We start from the raw sequence: 14849 nt of genomic DNA, 5'->3' as shown, positions 1-14849 counted from the left end.
CCGAGAGAAATTATAATTATAGTGATCACCTGCAGTATACAGGCCGTGCGTAGTGGCCGCGCGGTTAGAGGTGCCATGTCACGAATTGCACGGCCTCTCCCGCCAGAGGTTCGAGTCCTCCCTGGGGGATGGGTGTGTGTGTTGTCCTTAGCGTAAGTTAGTTTAAGTAGTGTGTAAGTCTAGGAACCGATGACCTCAGCAGCTTGGTCCCTTAAGAATTCACACACATTTGAACATTTTGCAGTATACATCTTGATAGAGCATAGTTATTAACGTTCGTGGGTTTTATAACTGATGGTATCGAGTTTTCCGCCAAACCGCATGGAATACCTAAATATGAGGCAGTGAATATCAATATATCAGTTCATATTTATTCCATAAATAAGTGCAGGACAGACGATGATAATGTTTCGAACAGAGTCGTTAGACCCGTCCATTTCTCAGAATTTGCTGGTCTGCATAAGATGCATGTGAATATGCTATTATTCTCAGATGAGAAAAATAAGGAAATAAGGAGAAAGGCAGCTACATTACTGTTGGATCAAGGACATGTTCCCCTTGTATTCTCCCAACTCAGTAAACACAGGCACAAAACGTATTATCTTAAGGTATCTGAATGCCTTTTCCACAAGCGAGGTTTTAGAAAAGCTTCAGGTTGGTTGTTCTAACAGGATGTTATAATGCTCACTGAGGCGATCAAATTCTTAGAGTTTAAGAATGCCCACCCCCAGGAGCGATGCCCCTTGGTAGTTTACGCTGATTTGGAATCGCTCCTCGCTCCCGTGACACGCTGTGAAGGTGACCCTACAGCCTCGCGTATTACCTTCTCAGAAAAACACGTACAATATGTAGGAGCGTACCAATTTGTATGTATGCGTGATACAAGTCTTAATCATTACGAATCATATGTTAGGGATAATCCTGCGATTTGGTTGCACACTGAGTTCGAGAAACTTTCATGGGAAGTTGATCAGCTTCACAGTACCAACATCAGCATGACCAAGTCAAACGAGAATAATGATTTGTATGAGAAGGCAGTTGACTGTCGTATCTGCAGGCAGCTGTTAGATTGGAAACTTCCCATGAGGATCATTGTCATCGTAAGGGGAATTTCCGCGGTGCTGTCCATAACACATGTAACTTGAAGTACCAATTACCACGACACATACCCGTCTTTTCCTAAATCTAAGCGGGTGTGATGCTCACTTTATCATTGAGTATTTGGATACAATTCAGTTAGAAATATGATCAGGTCAGTGCCCTGCCTCAGAGTGTCAAGAAATATGTCTCATTCACCAAACAAATGACGCCAGGAATTACGCTCAACTTTTTGGACTCATTAGGTTTAAGTAGACACCACTCCAGAAATATGTTGAACCGCTGCCTTAGGAAGATATGCACATCACCCGACGTACCTATCCCAATGATGCAAAGTTTCAGCTTCTGACAAGGAAGGGGGCTCACCCATACAAGTATCTGGATTGTATGGGGGAACTCAATGAAACCAGACTACCCAATATAACCACGTTCTCCAGTAACTTTATAAGTGATGCCATATCGGATGCAAGTATGAGCATGCCGTGAATGTTTGGCAGGAGTTTAACATCTAAAATCCAAATTTAGGTGGATACGCAAGACTTTACATGGACACTGATGTGCGTTTACTGGTCGATGTTTTCGCAAAATTCCGGAGTGTATGCATGACCCCATATTCTCTGGATCCTGCCTTCTATGATACAGCACTGGAGTTGTCTTGGGATGTCATTCTCAAGAAAACGAACGTCAACATCGAAATTTTGATTGATGCTGATATGCTTCTTTTCTCTGAGCGAGGGATCTGTGGGGGACTTCGCCATTGTGTGTATAGATGTGCCAAGGTGAATAGCCCATGCCTGGGTGAAAGGTTAATTGCATCCCATCATTAGAGCTACGCCAAGTATCTACATGTGAATAATATGGTGTCTCTACACACATCATTCACGCCCACTTTATGTGCTCCAACACGTCTTACTATTTGTGGAGCCTGCCTTTCAATAAGTGGTACACTGTCATCCTCATCTCCTCTCAAACTAATGTCAGAAACGCCACCATAATCAAGTCCCAATCTTCCTCCACAGAAAGATATTTCTTATCCATATTTGTAAGTCAAAAGCCAGCAATATAAAATAAAATCATATGTACAGGTCAGTTATTCTCCTTTCTTGCTGCTGATACTGAAATTAATTGAAAAATTCCCGTACTTAACTACCATAGCCATGCAAATATAGCTGACACACATTTTAGGTTATTTTTTCTATTTTACACCATTAATGACCTGTTGTACACAAATGTGTACATTAGTCTTACCTGATACATAACACAAATATGAACTGAATAAAATTGCTGAAAATTCCACTGAAAGAATGTCTAATGTTTCCAAAAGAAGGAAATCACACAAAACATTCATAAACAAAACCCACAATGTGACTATTATAGCAATAAAGTCAACGAGTAATGGCTTCCCACAGAGAGACAACACCAGAGAGTATATTTTGCTATGTGGTTCACAGACTGCTCACAAGAGAGCAGCAGCTGCTGGAGAATGGCTAAAAGAAACATACACAAATGTGTAAAGTGGGTTTTGATGCATCTGACATTTCTTGTCAGCGAAATATTAGTGAACAAACTTTATGTACACAATTGTGACCACCAGGTCTGAAAGGGTTAACAGTGACGACATGATTCAGACAGATTGCTGCTACTGCAGTATACCAGACATTGCACTGAAAATACTGAGAATTGTAGCACTTTTTGCTGTAGTACACATATTGTTTTTATTCATTAGTCATTATTCATTTAGTCATTAACAGGATGCATAACATCAACAACATCAATTGATTCTTTCTTCACACAACTACAGAATTTGACAAATAAAACTTTCTTGTATGTGCAGAATTCAGCGTGTATTTCTGTCAAAGTGATGAGTACTCCTTTAGCATCTCTCTTGGTATCGTGTTGATATAGCGTTGTAAATCACCTGCATGCACACTATATGTGTGGAGATAGTTCACAAAGCTTCATATGCAGTTTGAACATAAGCAAGCATCTGTTCAGTCCTTTCAGCACAATGGATAGCACCAACCATAGGCTGAACAAGTTTGTAATGGTGGGGTTCTTTATATAAATGGACCAACCATCCAGAATCAGCATGAGTGCAGCTGCAATGTACAGTGATGTGATAGATCGCATTAGGCCAACACAGGAAATGCCTGGGGGAGAATTGGATGGATTATACTTTGTGGTCGTATACGGATTGATATAAGGTTCTGTATTACATATATTATCCCTTTCCAACTCTGTAAACTGCACTTTAACACTACTTGGAGAATTTTCGATCACTAACACAACACGCTAGTCACTGCCCACTGATATTTAAACACTTTGAACCGCTAGCTGTTAAATTATAACTTTTACTCAATATCACTAGAGCACTGGGAGTAACTGACAGATTCTCACCCACATCTACACCCTGTCCTTGCAGTTCACTGAAAAGTTCTGAGATGGCATACCTGTCAAAGACCAGTACTGACCTGCACCATGTGGTATTGGAACTCTGGCACTCTTCTTCAGAGATACAGAGACAGACTAGATATCCAAACTGATGAGTGGAGTAAATAACAGTATCTCGTTGTCCTGCTCAAACATTCTGGCCAAGGGCACTACAGCGTCCCCCGAAACGTGGGAGACCACTACAGGTTCTGACATGCTGGGGGCTGCTGAAAGTCTGGACACAGCGGAGGTAACTGCTGCTCTGACATGCGGGAGCGCTCTGAACAAAGAAGAAGAAGAAACAATAAACATCCACAGACAAAGACGTGGAGCTCAACAAAAAAATAGAACTTGACAGAGAACAGGCACATGCAGCAACAGTTACAAAGACATGTAATGAGTACTGACTCTTCTGCTTCTTCCTGTTCTGCTGCTGGGAGCCGCTGGACGATCTTGGCTGCTGCTGCTGCTGTTGACACTTCATGACTGCTACTCTGCTGAGACCCTTGGGCTACCGCATTCACCCATGTCATCACAATCATGTGACCATTTGTAGCATTACTTCATCCCTTGGCCCTCGCCAATTTTCAGATGGGAGACAGGGAAATGCTGCATTCCTAATTGTTCTTGAAGGAAGTGGTGGGGGAGCAAATCCTGCTTCAAGCACCCTCTGTGATAGTTTTGTGAACTAGCTCAATCAGTCTGGGATTGATGGTGAAGAACACACATTCATCTCTTAGATTTACTGATGGGGAATTTCAAAAAAGTTAGATTTTTCAGCACAGGTAGCCATCTGTATGAGTTGCGAAATGCATCTTCAGTGCATGAAGATGCATCACTATTATTTGCTGAAAAGTATTCTTCTTACATTCATCCATCCTTTGATCTCAAAGCCTCATATAGGGAGCCATGGATGCAGTCCTCAGATGCACGATTACAGCTATCTCTGTTTAACTGCTCCTTGTCTGACACCAACATCTCATCCACTGAGTCCGGTTCAGTCCGGAACCGCGCTGCTGCTACAGTCGCAGGTTCGAATCCTGCCACGGGCTCGATGTCTGTGATGTCCTTAGGTTAGTTAGGTTTAAGTAGTTCTAAGTCTACGCGACTGATGACCTCAGATGTTAAGTTCCATAGTGCTTAGAGCTATTTGAACCATTTTTTTCATCCATTGAACACATCGCATGTACAACAAAGTAAAGACTTATGCCCATCCTCTCTGGCAGCTCAGCACAGACTGAGTATTTTTCTGCTAATTCAGAAGTGGGGGAGGGGAGTGGTGAAGGGGACATGGGGGAGGGGAATGGAGAAGTGCAAGAAGGGGGAGTCCAACAGTGCCCTCTGGTTGTGGTATCATGAACAAGACCTCCAAAATTTGAATTTTTCCCCATTTTTGAATTTCCAACCGTTTTTAAAATTCCAGCCATTTTTAATTTCCCACCATTTTGAATTTAGCTTACTTTCATAATTAATGTAATTAAATTAGAGGCTGTGAGAGAGGGAATGTTTTATTGTTTGTCTTCTAGTACTGACAATTAAATTCAAGGGCATGTACAATTCGTACTGATCAGCTGTAATGGTGTAACATATACGGAAGTAACATGGATTCCTGAGTGAGAGTTACAAAGACCGTCAGCTTCAAATGATATTTATATCAAGGTAAACTGCGGCTGTTGTAAAACAGAGCAGTGAGCAGAAGAAACCTAATATTTAAATCGTTTATCAAACTTTCATGATGTTGTCAGATTCCATAGTCCGTTTATATGTAAGCACAAATGGTATTATTATACAGGGTCGTCCATTGATAGTGACCGGGCCAAATATCTCACGAAATAAGCGTCAAACTAAAAAACTACAATCAACAAAACTCGTCTAGCTTGAAGTGGGAAACCAGATGGCGCTATGGTTGGGCCGCTAGATGGCGCTGCCATAGGTCAAACAGATATCAACTGCGTTTCTTTTTTTAAATAGAAACCCCCATTTTTATTACATATTCGTGTAGTACGTAAAGAAATATGAATGTTTTAGTTGGACCACTTTTTTCGCTTTGTCATAGATGGCGCTATAATAGTCACAAACGTATACGTACGTGACCCGTATTAAAATGGACCGTTTACCAATTGCGGAAAAGGTCGATATCGTGTTGATGTATGGCTATTGTCATCAAAATGCCCAACGGGCATGCATGCTGCTCGGCATCCTGGAAGACATCATCCAAGTGTCCGGACCCCGCGCGACTGCTACGGTCGCAGGTTCGAATCCTGCCTCGGGCATGGATGTGTGTGATGTCCTTAGGTTAGTTAGGTTTAAGTAGTTCTAAGTTCTAGGGGACTGATGACCACAGATGTTAAGTCCCATAGTGCTCAGAGCCATTTGAACCATTTTGAACCAAGTGTCCGGACCGTTCGCCGTATAGTTACGTTATTTAGTGAAACAGGAAGTGTTCAGTCACATGTGGAACGTCAACCACGACCTGCAACAAATGATGATGCTGAAGTAGGTGTTTTAGCTGCTGTCGCGGCTAATACGCACATCAGTAGCAGACAAATTGCGCGAGAATCGGGAATCTCAAAAACGTCGGTGTTGAGAACGTTACATCAACATCGGCTGCACCCGTACCATATTTCTATGCACCAGGAATTGCGTGGCGACGACTTTGAACGTCGTGTACAGTTCTGCCACTGGACATAAGAGAAATTACGGACGATGACAGATTTTTTGCACGCGTTCTACTTAGCGACGAAGCGTCATTCTCCAACAGCGGTAACGTAAACCGGCATAATATGCACTATTGGGCAACGGAAAATCCACGATGGCTGCGACAAGTGGAACATCAGCGACCTTGGCAGGTTAATGTATGGTGCGGCATTATGGGAGGAAGGATAATTGGCCCCATTTTATCGATGGCAATCTAAATGGTGCAATGTATGCTGATTTCTTACGTAATTTTCTACCGATGTTACTACAAGATGTTTCACTGCATGGCAAAATGGCGATGTCCTTTCAACATGACGGATGTCCAGCACATAGCTCGCGTGCGGTTGAAGTGGTATTGAATAGCGTATTTCATGACAGGTGAATTGGTCGTCGAAGCACATCCACCGTTTCTTACGTCCCCGGATTTCTTTCTGTGAGGAAAGTTGAAGGATATTTGCTATCATGATCCACACAACATGTGTCAGCGCATTATCAATGCATGTGCGAACATTACAGAAGGCGAACAACTCGCTGTTGTGGAAGAATGTCGTTATACGTATTGCCAAATGCATTGAGGTTGACGGACATCATTTTGAGCAATTATTGCATTAATGTGGTATTTACAGGTAATCAAGCTGTATCTCAGAAATGATAAGTTCACAAAGGTACATGTATCACATTGTAACAACCGAAATAAAATGTTCAAACGTACCTACGTTCTGTATTTTAATTTAAAAAACCTACCTGTTACCAACTGTTCGTCTCAAAATTGTGAGCCATATGTTTGTGACTATTACAGCGCCATCTATCACAAAGGGAAAAAAGTGGTCCAACTAAATCATTCATATCTTTTTACGTAATACACGAATATGTAATAAAAATGGGGTTCCTATTTAATAAAACGCAGTCGATATACGTTTGAGCTATGGCAGCGCCATCTAGCGGGCCAACCAAAAGCGCCATCTGGTTTCCTCCTTCAAGCTAGACAAGTTTCGTTCTTTGTAGTTATTTAGTTTGACGCTTATTTCTTGAAATATTTGGCCCGGTCACGATCAATGGACCACCCTGTAGTCAGACACAGTAAACACCAACATCAACAGTTCACCGGACAAGTGTCAAAGCGTTGCGGGAGGGGTGGGGGGAACGGGGGGGGGGGGGGGGAGAGGAACAGCAATCGGAAACAGAGAACAGTCCATATGAAGCGTTCGGAATGGTGGCGATTTTTAACAAAAAATGGTTCAAATGGCTCTGAGCACTATGAGACTTAACTTCTGAGGTCATCAGTCCCCTAGAATTAGAACTACTTAAACCTAACTAACCTAAGGACATCACACACATCCATGCTCGAGGCAGGATTCGAACCTGCGACCGTAGCGGTCGCGCGGTACCAAACTGTAGCGGCTAAAACCGCACGGCCACTCCGGCCGGCGACTTCTAATAAGCAGTACTTGAGAGCAGGCAGCCACCTTGTCGCTTTCTTGCTATAGCTAGTCAGCTGGGGGCCAATAACGTACTAATTTATGTAGGTTACCAGTTAAAAACAATATCGGTACATGTGCGGGTTCTAGGTGCTTCAGTCCCGAGCCGCACGACTGCTACGGACGCAGGTTCGAATCCTCCCTCGGGCATGGATGTGTGTGATGTCTTTAGGTTAGTTAGGTTTCAGTAGTTCTACGTTTTAGGGGATTGATGACCTTAGATATTAAGTCCCATAGTGCTCAGAGTCATTTGAACATATGCTGGCCGAGGTTCCATCGGGTTGTGTATTATTGGCTATTAAGAAAAAATGTTGGAGGGCAGCTGCTCTAAGGCAAAAAAACGACGCACCACAAAGAAGTTTCTGAATGGGACGGAAATCGGTAGATGTGATGCACATGTACAGATAAACATATGATCATAATTTCAGGAAAACTGGATCATTTATTCAGGACAAAGAGCTTCACAAATCCACAAGTCAAAAAAGCGTTGATACACCTCTGGCCCTTTTGCAAACGTTATCCGGTTTGGCATTGATTGACAAAGTTGGTGGATGTCCTCCTGAGGGGTATCGTGACAAATTCTGTCCACCTGCTGGATTAGATCGTGAAAATCCCGCGACTGTCGAAGGCCCCTGCCCATAATGCTCCAAACGTTCTCAGTGGGGGCTGCGCGGTATTAGCCGAGCGGTCTCGGGTGCTGCATTCATAGACTGTGCGGCTGGTCCCGGCGGAGGTTGGAGTCCTCCGTGTGTGTTTGTCCTTAGGATAATTTAGGTTAAGCAGTGTGTAAGCTTAGGGAATGATGACCTTAGCAGTCAAGTCCCATAAGATTTCAGACACATTTGAACATTTTTTCTCAGTGGGGAGACATCCGGTGGTCTTGCTGGTCATGGTAAGTTTTGAAAAGCACGAAGACAAGCAGTGTAAACTCGCCGTGGGCATTATCTTGCTGAAATGTATGCCCAGGATGGCTTCCAACTAAGGGCAACAAAACGGGGCGTAGAATATTATCGACGTACCACTGTGCTGTAAAGGTCCCGCGGATGACAATCAAAGGGGTCCTGCAATGAAAAGAAATGGTACCCCCGACCACCAGTCCTGGTCGTCGGGCCGTATGGCGGACGACAGTCAGGTTGGTATCCCACTGCTGCCCATGGCGCCTCGAGACACGTCTTCGGCCTGGAACCTTATTGAATAGAGTAAAACTGTCTTCAATGATGACCTACGCTTCGAACTGAGCCCCGATGACCGTCCAAGACATGCCTGGAGACGCCCAGCACAGCAGTCGGATACCAACCTGGCCGTCGCCCGCCATACATCCCCACAACCAGGAGTGGTCATCTGGGATAGCACTTCTCTTCAGAGCAGGATCCCTTTGGTTGTCATCTGTGGCACCGTTACAGCAAAGAAGTGCGTCGACGATATTATAGGTCTCGTTCTGTTGTCCTTCATGGTAAGCTATCTTGGGTGAACATTTCTGATAGACAATGCCTGCCCACACACGGCGTGAGTTTCTACTGTTTGTCTTTGCTTGCCAAATCGTACCTTGGCAAGCAAAGGCGTCGGATCTCCCCCAATTTGAGAACGTTTGGAACATTATGAACAGGGACTCCAACCAGCTCTGCATTTTGACGACCCAACACACCAGTCTGACAGAATTAGGCACCACATCCCTTAGGGGGCATCCAACAACTCTGTCAATCAATTCCGAGCTGAATAACTGCTTGCAAAAGTGCCAGAGGTGAACCAACGCGTTATTGGATCAATACTAGAAATAAGAATAATCTTCACAAGGATTTAAAGTCACTTAGTCTTGTACAAAAAGGTGTGCATTATTCAGGAACACACATTTTCAATAACTTGCCAGCAGCCATAAAAAGCTTAACAACCAATGAAATTCAGTTTAAGAGAAGCCTAAAGGATTTATTGGTGGCCAACTCCTTCTACTCCATTGATGAATTTCTTAGTAAAACCAACTGATTTGTATATAAGTACAACATAACTTCTGCACAATTTCAGTGCAGTAATGTGTTCATTGAAAATTTGTGTGTGTGTGTGTTAGTATAATCTAACTTCTGCACCATTTCAGTGCAGTAATGTGTTCATTGTAAATAAGTATTACAGTAGTTGTATTACCTTATAAATAAATAAAAAACTTTTTTATTTTAAATTCAGTGCATTAGTATTTGTAAAATGACTCTTAGTGTTCATTAAAAAATGACGATCATTCCACTTGGGACCTGTGGAATGGTACATTAGCTTATTTGTTTTAGTTGTAAATATTTGTCATGTATTGTTGTTTTTCTGACATGTTCCACATCCTGGAGGACCTCCTCACTACGGATCAATTGGAATGAAAGTAAAAAAAAAAAAAAATATTGACTTGCTCAATTTATGAACCCCTTGATTTGATTTGAATTTATTTTATCAGGGAAGCAAAAACAACATTGGCCAAATCCGCTGCTGCCCTCACCGAAGCAGAGTTTATTGTGCAGTATCGTTACCTGTGTCTCTAGAAAAGCCAACCGATGCCCCTGGAAAGCGTATGGAGATCCTTTACCAGTGTTTGCTGCACACAGTTTCTTCAGGTCTGGTTGATCCGAATATTCTGTGTCTTTTAATCTCCAGTGCCTTGCATTCGAAGATCAAGTGTGATGTGGTTTCCCCGCCCACACTACCACATCCTACATTTGGGGTCTTCTTCTATTATCCCCATTGTATGTAGCTGTTTTTTTTTAATTCATATGGTATGTCAATAGTCCAACCATGAGTTTCATTGCTCTCCTGTTCAAGAGACGTTACTTAGATCATGGCTTCGGCATCAATACCTTGCCATGTTTTTGCTTTTGCACCTTAGCCCAATATTCTACATTCTGTCCCCTTGCCCAGTCTCGTAGTTTTATTTTGATCATCGACTTGGTGATTGTCACGACAGATTCCGGTCCGATAAATGGTGTCATCGCCCCTATCCTGTCCAACCTATCGGATTGCTCATTACCACTAATCCCTGAGTGACCAGGGACCCACAATAGGCTTACCCTATTGCTTTCCCCTAGCTCCACAAGGACTTTGTGACATTCTGCCACGATCTTTGGTCTTGTTGCCGAGGCTGCCAGTGCTTTCAGGCTGTCTGTATAAATGAAAATGCTACGACCTCTGTAGCACCTCCGCAAATTCTCCTCCATGCACACCCTGATAGCAGATATTTCTACTTGAAACACAGTGGCCATCTTCCCTAGAGATACTGCACTCTGCAACCTTGACTGCACTCCGTATATTCTGATCCCAACACCTTGCTCTGTTCTCGAACCGTCAGTGAACTAGACCATGTCCTCAGTACAGTGTCGAAATTTGTTCTCCCAGAGCTCTCTACTTCCAATTACTACATTGAAAGGCTTGTTGAAGCAGCTGGAAGTTATTAAATAGTCGGCCAGCATTCCCCCACCCATACCTAAGTCTACCTCACTCGGTATTTTAGTGTGATACCCTGGATTCTCCAGTGAGTTCCAGTTTTTGCCAGTCTTTAACCTGTGTGCTCCTGCTGCTGCCTCCATCTTTACCCACAGATGCAATGGGGCATTTCCATCATGGTTCCCATCCCAGCACTGGGTGTGCTGCTAATTCCGCCTGTAATGGCTAAGCAGGCCATTCTCTGCACCTTAGCAAGCTCCTTTGCAGCTACTTGCTGTTCTACCTTTTTCCACCACACTGTAGCCCCATGAGTGATCATAGGTCTTACTACTGTGGTGTATATTCTGTACATACTCTTGGGACTTAAGCCCCAGTTTTTATCATAAGCCCTCCTGGCACTCAGTAGAGTACATTTCGCCTTGGAAAAGGTGCTCCTTATGTGAGGGGTCCACGATAGTTTCTCATCCAGGATTACCCATAGATATTTCACTATCCCCTTCATGCTTAAGATTCCAATATGTGTATTGGATTTGCTTCCTCGTAAATGGTACCACGACAGTCTTCTTGGGACTGACCCTTATATCCTGTTTCCTGCACCAATTCTGCTCAATGTTCAATGCTCCTTGTACCATAGCTCTGACTGTACTTGAAAATTTGCCAAGTATTACTAAGACAACATCGTCTGCATATCCCTGGCAGAAGTATTGTCTAGCGTTTAATTCTACAATGAGTTCATTCACCACAAGGTTCCACAGTAGAGGAGACAGTACCCCTCCTTGTGGACAGCCTCTGGTGGTGTTGATTATCATTTTTTCTTGAATCATGGTGGCTTCTACTTGTCTACCACTAAGCATGGCTCTAATCCACCTGCAAATGAAGGTCTCCAAGCCATGAACCTCTGCTGCCTTAACCATGGATTCGAAGGTCGTGTTGCTAAAAGCCCCTTCGATGTCCAAGAAGATGCAGATGGCTATTTTCTGAAAGAGTACTGCTTTCTCCACCTTCCCAACAAATTGGTGGAGTTCAGTTTCCTACGATTTTCCTGGTTGGTGTGCATGTTGGTTTATGTATAGAAGGACCCTGGTTAACCTCCTCTCCCTAACATGCACGTTGACCAGGTTTTCTAATATTTTAAGAAGAAAGGAGGACAGACTGGTTGGTCTCATACCTTGACCTTGGTCAATTATCCCTGGCTTTGGAATGAAGGCAAGCTTCACTGCTCTCCAGACGTTCGGAATGATTCCTGCTGCTAGGCTAACCCTACATAATCTGCATAGGAATCTTATTAAGTTCATTCCTGCTTGTTGCAGGAGTGCTGGAAAAATTCCATTTGGGCGAGGTGACTTGAACGGTTGGAATGTTCCCACTGCCCATTGGATTTTACTATGGTCAACACATTCTCTGGCAGATTCCCAGTTCTCCTTTCAAATACCTGAAAACCGATATCTCACAGGGATCTCGTCCTGCTCTATGTTGTCAGTCAGAGTACATTGAGGAAAATTAGCCTTGAGGAGTAGTTCCAGCTTTTCATGTGCTGTCCTTGTATACTCCCCAGCCTCTTTCCTTAAAGTTCCCCCTGGATTAGTTGGTATCCTAGTGAGGATTCTGTGAAGTCTGGCCTGAACAGCTGTGCCCTTTACCTCCTCATAGAATACCTTCCAGGACGCCTGCTTTGCTTGCTTAATTGCAAGATTGTATTTGACAGGGGCCCCTCAATATTCTGCCCATTGTCTTTTCCTTCTCGCAAGGTTAAACAGTCTTCATACCAGTTTCCTCTGTGATTCCAGGTTGCTGTTCCACCAAGATGCAGTCCTATTTGTGCACTTATTGGTGATTGAGCAGTTGTCATCGTATGAGGTCATGATGGCAGAGGTCACCGCCTCTGCTACCTCCCCAAACTCTACTTCATTCCTTATCGAACTCCCTCCTATAAGCCTCCCAGTCCGTTTTCCTAGGATTCCTATAGGACATTGTCTGTCTAACGCCCCATTCAACCTCGAACTTAATATGCATGTGGTCTGATGAGAATGGCTCTAAAGCCACATTCCATTGTTTGACATAACTACCCATCAAAGTGGAACTAAAGGTTATATCAACTACGTCTTCCCTTCTTATATTCCTAAATGCAGGTTCCTTGACTCTATTGAGGATCTCTAAGTTATTAGCTAGAAGAAATTCTAGAAGGTTCTCACCTCTAGTGTCGGTTTTGGTGCTGCCCCACATTAAGTTGCAGGCATTAGCATAGCATCCAACCAATAGTTTGTCGCTCTGTTATGCACAGGCTTCCATCAGTTTCCTCACCTCCTGAGAAGGAGCAGCACTGTCGTCATAAGGAAGGTACGCCGAGTCCATTAAAAACTCCCTCATGATACCTTCCTCACGTCGCCGCGTCTTGATGGTCACTAAGTCCCTAGAACAAAAGTCCGCCATCAGCATGAAAGGGATTCCATTTTTTACATAAATGCACTTTCTGGAGTTTCTTATATTTCTAGCGTTAACCAGCTTACCTCCAGTGCCGCCAAGGCCCGATACATCCACTTCATATAAATAGGGTTCCTGATCAGGGACACGTCCACTTCTTGTCTTCACAGAAGACGACTCAGGGCAGCAGTGGCCCCTTTACTGTGTTGCAGATTCATCTGTAGCACATTCAGTCTCCATCTTGCCGCCATTGTCGCTTCTGATGTCTTTGAGTACCTTGACAGCAACCTGCAAGGACCCCAAGAATAGTCTCAAGTCCTGTTTCCATATTGACTTCAGGAACTTCTCTCCAACTTCCACCACAAGGATTTGGCCATTTGGTGCAACCTTCCAGTTGATTACCTTCCAATCCCATGTCGAGACTTTCAGGTTTTAAGACCCTACTTTCTTAATCAGAAATTCTGGATAGGTATCCTTAAGTAGTTTTGGCACCCAGATTATTATCTTTGCGGTCTTGAAGAGCTCAGCTGCTGTGTTTACCAGCAGCTTTGCATCCTCTCACGGTGACATTAGGGGCACCTTTTCCTTAAGACAGTCCACTGTACCCACCCACTCACAGACAAAGATAAGAGCTTCGTGATCCAGATAGACTCTCCTGAATTTGGGTTCTGGACCAGCGCCCCCCCCCCCAAAAAAAAAATCTTCTTAAAGAGAGCCATTTGTAAGAGCTCCTCCTGCTGCTAGGTGATCTTGACCAGTGGGTAGCCTTGCTGGATAACTGCCATCCTAAAAACCGAGACTGCAGTACTATGGGTCTGTTTCCCTATTTCTTCCTCGACTTTTTCTGGATGCACTAATCCTGAGAAGTGGGAGTCTTAGATTCCTCCCTTGTTCTCTTACTGCCTGCTCTCGATGTAGAAGGGGTTTGTACACTTCCTTCGCCCTGGGACAGTCTTTTCTTGGAGGTCTTGACCTGAAGCCCTTTTAGTTCACTCCACTTTTGTATAGGAAGCCAATCTTTTCCTTCCCTTAGCTTTTGTTCTCTAAGAACTTTCTTCCTCTGAGCCCCAGATAAGTCTTCGATCTTAATGTGGTCCAACTTCTTAGTAACCATTCCCACTTCTTGAACAGGTCTGTCCCCCTGTTCAGCTGAGGAGATGTTTTCCATCGGTTCCAGCCCCAATGTTTGGGTGTCTGAGGTCGCCTGTTATTCCTGAGGCTCCGTTCACGACACATCTTCCCACGTGCAACGCACACCTCTCCACAGATCGCATTACACCTTGGGCTGGGTGTTGTGGAGTTGGGAAGGGACAA

Source organism: Schistocerca nitens, chromosome 1, assembly GCF_023898315.1.
Source record: "Schistocerca nitens isolate TAMUIC-IGC-003100 chromosome 1, iqSchNite1.1, whole genome shotgun sequence".
Lineage (NCBI taxonomy): Eukaryota > Metazoa > Arthropoda > Insecta > Orthoptera > Acrididae > Schistocerca > Schistocerca nitens.
Note: the sequence above shows the minus strand (reverse complement) of the source record.